Source organism: Artemia franciscana, chromosome 12 (assembly GCF_032884065.1).
Source record: "Artemia franciscana chromosome 12, ASM3288406v1, whole genome shotgun sequence".
NCBI classification, from domain to species: Eukaryota; Metazoa; Arthropoda; class Branchiopoda; order Anostraca; family Artemiidae; genus Artemia; species Artemia franciscana.
This window is the reverse complement of record NC_088874.1, coordinates 26,618,178-26,626,450: the sequence shown is the minus strand read 5'-3', so window position 1 is coordinate 26,626,450 and position 8,273 is coordinate 26,618,178. Positions and strand designations below refer to the sequence as shown.

Genomic DNA, 8,273 nt, shown 5'->3' with positions numbered 1-8,273 from the left:
GCTTGCGGCACACTCTACACCATTTACCATGGACCAGGAGTCAAGTCAAGTAAAAGCGCAAGAAAAGTCAATGTATCTAACTTGAAAAGCAAATCTCTTGAAAGTGACTCTCGGATAAAGAGAAGTGTAAAGTGACTAAGAGAAAAAGCTTGCATAGATAGGTTCTAAAACCATACTGGCTACACGTGTCGTGAAAATTATTCTTGTTTGGTTTGTCATTTATGTTCTCTTCATTTTATTTATTTTTTGTACGAAAAAGTAGCCAACATTTTTCAATTTCTCTGCTGGCTGATTAATCTGCTGTTCTGGTTTAAATATTTTACTTAACGGAAATGCGTCTTGATTCAGAACAAAATGCCACGAAAGCAAATTGCCCTGTGTCTCTGAAGATCGTAAATCTGCTTTAAATCGTATAAATCCTGGATGATTGTTAAGGAAATATCTGATAATAATCATTTAGATGTAAATCCACTTATTTAAATGGCGCAAAATTTTGACAATCAAACTTTTTTTTTCTGCTTTTTTCATCGTTCTCCTATTTCTTGTTACAATTTTTTACAATGATTTACAATTGTAACGCTTCGTTTTACAGGTGACTTTAATGAACAACTTCGTGACTTGGATCACTCTCTTCAGAGGTGTGAAGATCGTCTTTCCCCTCACGATGCGTTGGGCGATACTGGACGAGATCCTAAAATACTTGAGTGCATGAAAGCAATTCTAGAGGAAATTATAGCTCTCGATCAGAGGCTTGTCGCACTAGATGGAACAACACAAGCTCTTGTAGATGGTGCATATAAACATGGATCAAACGCCTGTCATATTGCAGACCAAGGTGAAGCTATTAGGGGACGATATGCAGACCTGCACCAGCAGCTTGAAGAAAGATTTGCTGCTTTGCAAGTGGCATTTGGAGCTGCAGCTCAATTTTCGGTCAGTTTCTATTTTAGTAAAATAATTGAAAGTATATCATTCCTAAGTAGAGGTGTCATTTGAGGTTCTCAGGCTGAGACTATACTCAGTCTTAATAGAAAAAGAAGGTTTTTATTCTTGTCGTAGTAAGTGCTCCACTGACCCTCAGGGGTGTTAATTCACTAAATTATTGGGGGATGGGTATATGTTTTTCAAAATTGAGACAAGGGATTTTTTTTTCAATGTAAATACCAAAAAAGATGTTTTTTATATACCTAAAATATATAACGTATCCTTGTGGAACTGTGCTTGGACGCAGTTAAACTGGACTAGACTTGGAAAATACAATAATACAAATTTTTTAAACTTAGTGAAGGAAGAATTTTGTCATCATACTGTTTTAGTTCAGAAGAGGGAATTATTATTATAATTGTTGTTATCATTGGATGAGCTTAAATAATTATTGAAGCTCTTGCTACAAAGGCACATTGCATCCACTTCCAAACACAGGGGGCTATTTGGGCCTTTTCGAGCTTGGTAATTGAAATAGGACTCGTCTATCTGTTTTTCCTTGGCATAGAAACCTTCCGTGGTAGTGCCAAGGTATCCACCATTGTTTCCTTGAAGTTGAGAACCCTACTCACCAGCTTCAGACTGGCTTGGGCAGGAAAGATTGAAGGGGAGAGCCAGCGGTCAGCGGCTGTAGTGCTTGATCCTCAGAACTGGTTCTAATAAGAGAACCTCTTTTCCCCACCTTGGATTGTTCTTCAAGGTATATTTTCTTATGCCACAGTCAGCCCTTCAGGTGTCGAGGAGGATTGACCGCTTGGGCAGCAATTACTGACCTCAATCTGTCCAGTCTCGGCAGGGTATCCCAAAGAATACTCCGCCTTAGGGTCAAGGCGCTGGCAAAAACGGCTAGTGGCTACACGTTGACTGATATTAGCAGTAGTAGGTTTTTATTTGTTCCTACTACTCCAGGGTCACACGAGAATGTTGGTTACCGCCCTCCCACCAAGGGGTTGATAAATTGATTCCTCCTATAAAGGTTGAAAAATTGATCTGTTTTTGCAGCTAGTTGAGAAGGGAATGTTATACTAAGATTACCATTTTTGTATTCGCTTTCAGTTTAATTACACCCCTCCCTCCTATTGCATGGACGTAGTCCTTTATCGAATGTTAAGTTCGCTAGGTTTTCTTCCTTTTTTCCTCATTTATGAGTCTAAGTAAATATTTTGCTGTTGCATTGTTTATTTCATAAGATGGAATAAACTAGACTGTAACCTAAAAAATAGACAAAGAGACAACATATCCCTCGTAACCTTCGGTAAAAATATTTATTCTAAAAAAATCATCATCTACACATGTTTTTTTTATTATGTTTGTTGTTTCTCAGAGCCAACCCTCAAACCATCCCTGGGGGGGGGGAGGAGTCTCATCCCTCACTAAAATATCTTGAAAGAATGCCACACCAACTCATTGTTGGGAGTGATATGTAGTGGTGAGGTTTTAAAAGTACCGCTTTTCATTACAGACGGAAACGATAAAGGGGATCCTTTCGATAATACAAACGAATAATATTAGAAAGTCTTACTCAACAATTATGAACACTGAAACTAGAAAAGTATATTAACATGACAAAAAATAAAATTTATGTGTGTTAAGCGTCTTAGAAGAAAAAAAAGTGAAAATATTTTATAGCTATTAGTGTAATGAAAGTATTGTAATTTCAAGAACAGTAAAATGCACAAAAACAAATAAATACAAGTATATAGTATTTTATAAAAAGTTATATTCATAAAATATTATATTTACCGAAAGTTATTAGCTTAAATTTAAAAGAAAAAAAAAACAAACAAAAAAATGCAAGTTCGTAGCATTTATGAAACTTCTGAGTTACCTACCGAAAGCTATTCATCCTGTGAAATTTCTGCAATAATATTAAAAATGTATGGCTGACTGTATTGTATATTTTGTCTAATTTACTTTTTTCGATGTTTGCAATTTGTTGTCTTTTTTTTTAACCGCGGTGCATGTAAACTAGGTGCTGGAATATTTGTCAACAGTATCAAAACAACCTCGTTTTGTTCTGCTGATGTTCTGCTGATCCTCCCTGTTATAAAAAACCTAACAAATGGTTTTGACAATTATCTCAGATACCTCCTGTAGGTGTGACAGCGAAGATTCCAGATGTTTATTTGAACTTTCCATCAAAGATGAAATAAAAATGCAAAGCCAATAGAAGATAAATAAAAGGCTGGTCTCATGTAGCTTTTTACGGTGTGGATATACCAAATCGTTGTTGATTTGCAAAGAACGGTGCCGATTTGAGCTTGAAAAATTTTCAGATATTCATTGTCAGTTTACAAAAACAGTGTCAAATTTCATCATGATTATAAAAAAAGCCTTCAATCCTCAGCAGCAAAAATCCCTCTCTTCAGCAGAAAAATCAAAGAATTAAATAATAATAGTAATCAAACAGTTAATAATCAAATAACTTCATAATTTAATAAGGAAAAAGCTTAAAATTTAATGAAATTTTCTAAATGAAATAAAAAATTAAAAAGAATAAAAATTTCAATCATGTCAATCAACTTAACTAAATAGTAAGTTGAGATCAATCATCCAACTAAGATAACCTACAGTTGACTATTGATATCCATGATGTTTAGATTTGAATATCTCGCGAAAAGGCATTATTTTTGTACTACTATCGTTTGCCCACTGAGCTGGTGAATTCTGTTCCTGAAAAAGTTACGTGTGTCGGTCCCTTAAGGAAAGTTTAAAAGAACCCTGAAAAGAGAGAGTTGAGCATCGTGTCTCCACTGATTTAAAACGAAAGCAGCTTTAGAAAGTTTAAGTGGTCTTCAGAATCTTTGCTGCGGTTTGCGAAAACCAATTTTATCACTGAAGACAGCCTTGTTTGTGTTCTGGTTGTATGTCTGTGTTGCGCAACGCGGCAAAAATGGTGTAAACAGCCCAGTGCTTTTTTTTGCTTTATCAAGAAGGCATTGGGCTACCGGAAATGATACCACCAGTATCTGTTGCCGGGAACCCCTTTTGTGAGTCTTCAAGGAAAACAGCCTTTTGTTTACGAAAAAAATGTGATACTTAGTAATTGTTTTATAGGAGGTGCTCAAATCTGTCACAGTTGATCTATCTTCATTGGAGCAAGAATTTGACAGTATGTAAGCACCGGCTCGGTTGTTGCCAGTTGTTCAAACACAGCTGGATCAGGTGGCTGACTTTTTCGCTCGGTTGCAGCAGTACCATGACCATCTTGAGGAGACTCGCAGCGCAAGTGAGAAACTGACAAAACAGGGGAGAGATATCCAATCAAGTACAGATCAGATTACGAATATAGAAAAGCATATACTCAATCTGGAAGAGAGATCGAAAGCTCGTAATGATGAATTGAAAAGAGTTCTCGGGAAATTGGAAAGTTTCTATGGACTGTTGGATAAGGTTTTGATCAATATTGAAGAGTCTTCCAATGAAGAGGTGAAGTTTAAAGCTGTTTAAAGCTGATCAGGCAGCAACAAGCTGAGTTCAAGGTATGAGCAGATGTTCTTATTTAGTCCCTTGTTTTTTTCTCATTTTAGTTTTTTGGTGTATTGCAATGAAAAGATGACAAAAGTGAAAAATTGTGAGTGGGAAGTTGGAAATTGTAAGCCGGTAAGTGGAAAAAATAACAAAAGTGGGAAATTGTAGATGGGAAAGTGGAAAAGATAACTGAAGTGGGAATTTGGGCATTGACTTGAAATTTTCGATTTTTTTGTCGTCTTTTGGCATCCAGAGAGAATGGGGGAGGGGATAAATCATTGCTTGTAATGGATAATATCCGATTTAGAGGGGTGCTTCTTCTCCACTAGACGAAAATTTACCCTCGTTATTTGGTTTCTTTTTTTTTTTTTTTTTTTTTTTTTGTATATATATATATAAAAACGTACGCTAGAAATTCCAAAATATAATTCGGTCGATAGATAAACTGTATCTCTTAATGATGGCTAACTCCTTAAGTTGAAAAATTAAAGCCGCTTGAGCGCAAAGACAATAACATATCAAAAACATATACAGGGAATATAAATCTTGAATTGGTAGAAGTATCCTTATTTACACGATTTAAAGAATAATTTTTTCTTTATAATTTTAAATAATATTTTAGGAGTTCTGTGAGAAGCTGAGAAACTCTTTGGAAGAAACCGTCCTGGAAGCCAACACTGGTCAGGGATTAGTTCAATCTGCAGCACCAGGCGTAACCACTACTAAGTTGGAAGGTGATATAGAGAATATTAATGAGAAATGGAACACATAAAAGGCTAAGGTGAATTCATCTTTCTTCAGGAGTGTTACTTGGAAGCGGGAAGCTTTCCCTTCCTAGTTTTTTAAGCCCCCGCCCTAGATTTTGAAAAATACCATTTTTCAGGCCGCTCAAAGCTAAAACTCAGATTTGCCCCTCCCATGTCTCGGTTTGCCCCCTAGAACCCAGTTTATCCCCCCCCCCCCCTTCTAAAATTCAGTTTTTTGAAAATCTTATCAAAACTAAGATAAGCTTGCATAATTTAAGTATCTGCAGAAACATGTATGTCTTTACCTTTTTGGTACTGTTTGGTTCATTTTTTGTCCTGTTCACTTGATTTGGAAAAATTTGCTCCAACTTTGCCTCCCTTCCTAAAGATTTTGACAAGGTTACGCCATTGTATTCGTATAATTAAAACCTGGTCAATTTCAATGAAGCCCCAAATAAGGGATTAAATCAATTAATTATTATTTGACTCGCAATCTTTGCACCTATGAAAAATTAGAAGTCCAAATCTCCTTCTCCAAATTAAGTCCCAAAAAAGTCCAAACTAGTTGCCATCTGAGGTGAGAAGACAGCTTGCACATCTCGAGCATTACTTTGGGCAGCTCCGTTTCCAAGCATCATCCTGTCTTCTGTTTGTGCTTGAAATATTATATTATACTTATCTGAAAACATAATAGATTAGGAAGGAGGGTTTCTTTCTTTTATTTTATAGCGTTTATGATTTTTATCTTTTTAAGTTTATAATTTTTTTCTATCATTTTATCAGTATTATTAAAGCTTTACCGGTTCTCAATACTTTCATTTAATTTAATTATAAATTTATTCAATCTAAATTCGTTTTCATTTCACTATTTCTTATATTTTTACAAATATGGGAAAAGTTATATGGAAGTACTTTTTTATCAAATGGTTGGCTTGGATTCTTTCCTAGGAAGTCCATCGTCCCTTAAAAATTTTCCTTCCTTTATTTATTGTGCTTGTTAATTTACTGCTAAAATAAATCAATCTTAATGAAATTTCATTTTATTGTGTTTTTGCATCAATCTTTTTCTGAGTATCCCCCCTTCCTCTGGCCTTCTGTATGTAACTCGATATAATTACGCTTTAAGGCCGAGGGTTCTCAAAGAAACCATTCAATTATAGATTCTCAAATTTGATTAAATATTAGTTCTTTGTGTCATTTCATGTTGGGGCACGAATTTGAGCATTCTTGCTCTTGGATCGTATATCCTGAAGTAATTTATACTAGATTGTTTTTGTGTTTATCGCTAGATGCTCGCTAGCGTATTTGTTACATCGTCTGCCGCGTAGTAGGATTTTTTTTTCTTAACGTATTGTTTTTGGAATAGGAAATACTGGAAAGTAGTATTATCTAATAAACATGGGCAGGGGGGAGATTGTGGGGGGAAGGAGGGTGCATTGGCGGTAAAGTGATAAAGAGTACCATATGTTATACCTAAAACATGCCAAATAATTGCTAGGGATTCCCGAGTAACGCCGGCTAGTTCGTTGTATTTCAGATTTAAGTATGTGTTTTTTTTGTGTGTATTTTTTATGCCTCTCATCCGACAAGCTTTGTTGCTGGTATGTTTAAGAAACTACAACCGGAACTATAACTAAGAAAAATAGATTTTATTCTTTTCACTTAGCTTTGGATGTTGCTTGCTGCGATTATCTCAAACCTGTTTTTTTGGAACTTCGTCCATTATAATGCAGGACCGTCTGATTTTTAAACAATTTTTCTTTTTAGTTGTTCGAACGAGAGAGAAAATTGGATGAAGGTCTCCTTCAATCTGGTAAGTTCAGGGAAGCTTTAGACAGTCTTGCCAAATGGCTATCTGACACCGAAGAAATAGTCACCAATAAAAAACCCCATCAGCTGATTACAAAGTTGTCAAAGCACATCTTCTAGATCAGAAATTTTTAATGAAATGTTTATTCAATCGGCAACACAGCATGTCCGCTCTTTTGGATATGGGTCACGACCTAGCCTTGAAACTTGAACCAAAAGAGAAAAAAAGATTTGGAAGAAAGGATGCAAGAGCAAGTAGCCAGATTTGACGTTTTGAGCCAAATGGCTGATGAAAGAATGCAGGCCCTAAACACTGCTATGAGTGTGGCTAAGTAATTCTTGGTAAGTTTTTTTTCATGCTTTTCTTCATATTCTGTAGACAGTATGCTATGTCAGGTCTTTTGGATATGGTTCACAAATTGGCGTCGACAGATCCCCCCCGCATCTCCAAAAAAAAAGAAGAAGACGAAAAGAGGGAAGAGTTAGTAGCTATGTTTAATCTTTTTAGCTAGATTATAACAGGATCCAGATGAGTAAATTCAAGTTATTTATTCAAATCGAATGGAAGGGTAGCCCTCTCCATGCAACAATGAAAGGGCAACTGCATAAAAACACCAGAAATTGAATGGCTATTCGATAGGCCCTTTTTTATTTTAGTTTTTTTTAAGGTTGGTTTTGTTTTTAATTTATCCTGGTTCACAAATTGTGAACCAATACATGTTTGGACTTGTTAATCTTAATTATTTAGAGCAATGGTACCCAAATGATTTTTGGCTCTACCCAATCTATGCATTTCGAAAATCCTGATGCCTTTGTTGGGACAAATTTTTTTTTATTATTCAAAATTTTACATCTTTTCACCTAAAGGAAGGTTAAAACGTCATTAACTTGGTATATTTTTTTCAGGTCTTCGTCGAGACGTACTAATGGCTTATTATTTTGTACCAATGAAAAATATTGTCTGAATACAATACTTTTACTCAATGTATGATGTCATTGCAATACTGTCATATATCTTTCTGTTAAATGAATATGAATGTAACGTCAATTACATGAAAATGTGACTTTCAGAATTAATGGTATAAAGTATAGTCATCCGAAGGGTGCACTGGATCGCTATATGGTTGTTTTCAGAATTAGGGCTGTAAAGTATAGTCTGCCGAAGGTTTGCATGTCCTGCCCATGATTCAGCTATATAGTTAGGTGTTTTTTAGTTATATCATTGGGGGGTTAGGGGTTGGGAGTAAAGTTTAGCAACACTGC

General features: G+C 35.5%; 1 protein-coding gene across 1 annotated transcript in view; it reads left to right on the top strand.

Moving 5' to 3' along the window:
• Positions 1 to 596: 596 nt before the first annotated feature.
• Positions 597 to 8,273, top strand: part of LOC136033926 (uncharacterized) — an 83,277-nt gene continuing 75,600 nt past the window's right edge. The window contains exons 1-4 of the mRNA XM_065714940.1: positions 597 to 933; positions 4,042 to 4,466; positions 5,078 to 5,236; positions 6,969 to 7,352. The gene's annotated coding sequence lies outside the window, so the exon portion shown is untranslated. The remainder of the gene's footprint in view (positions 934 to 4,041; positions 4,467 to 5,077; positions 5,237 to 6,968; positions 7,353 to 8,273) is intronic.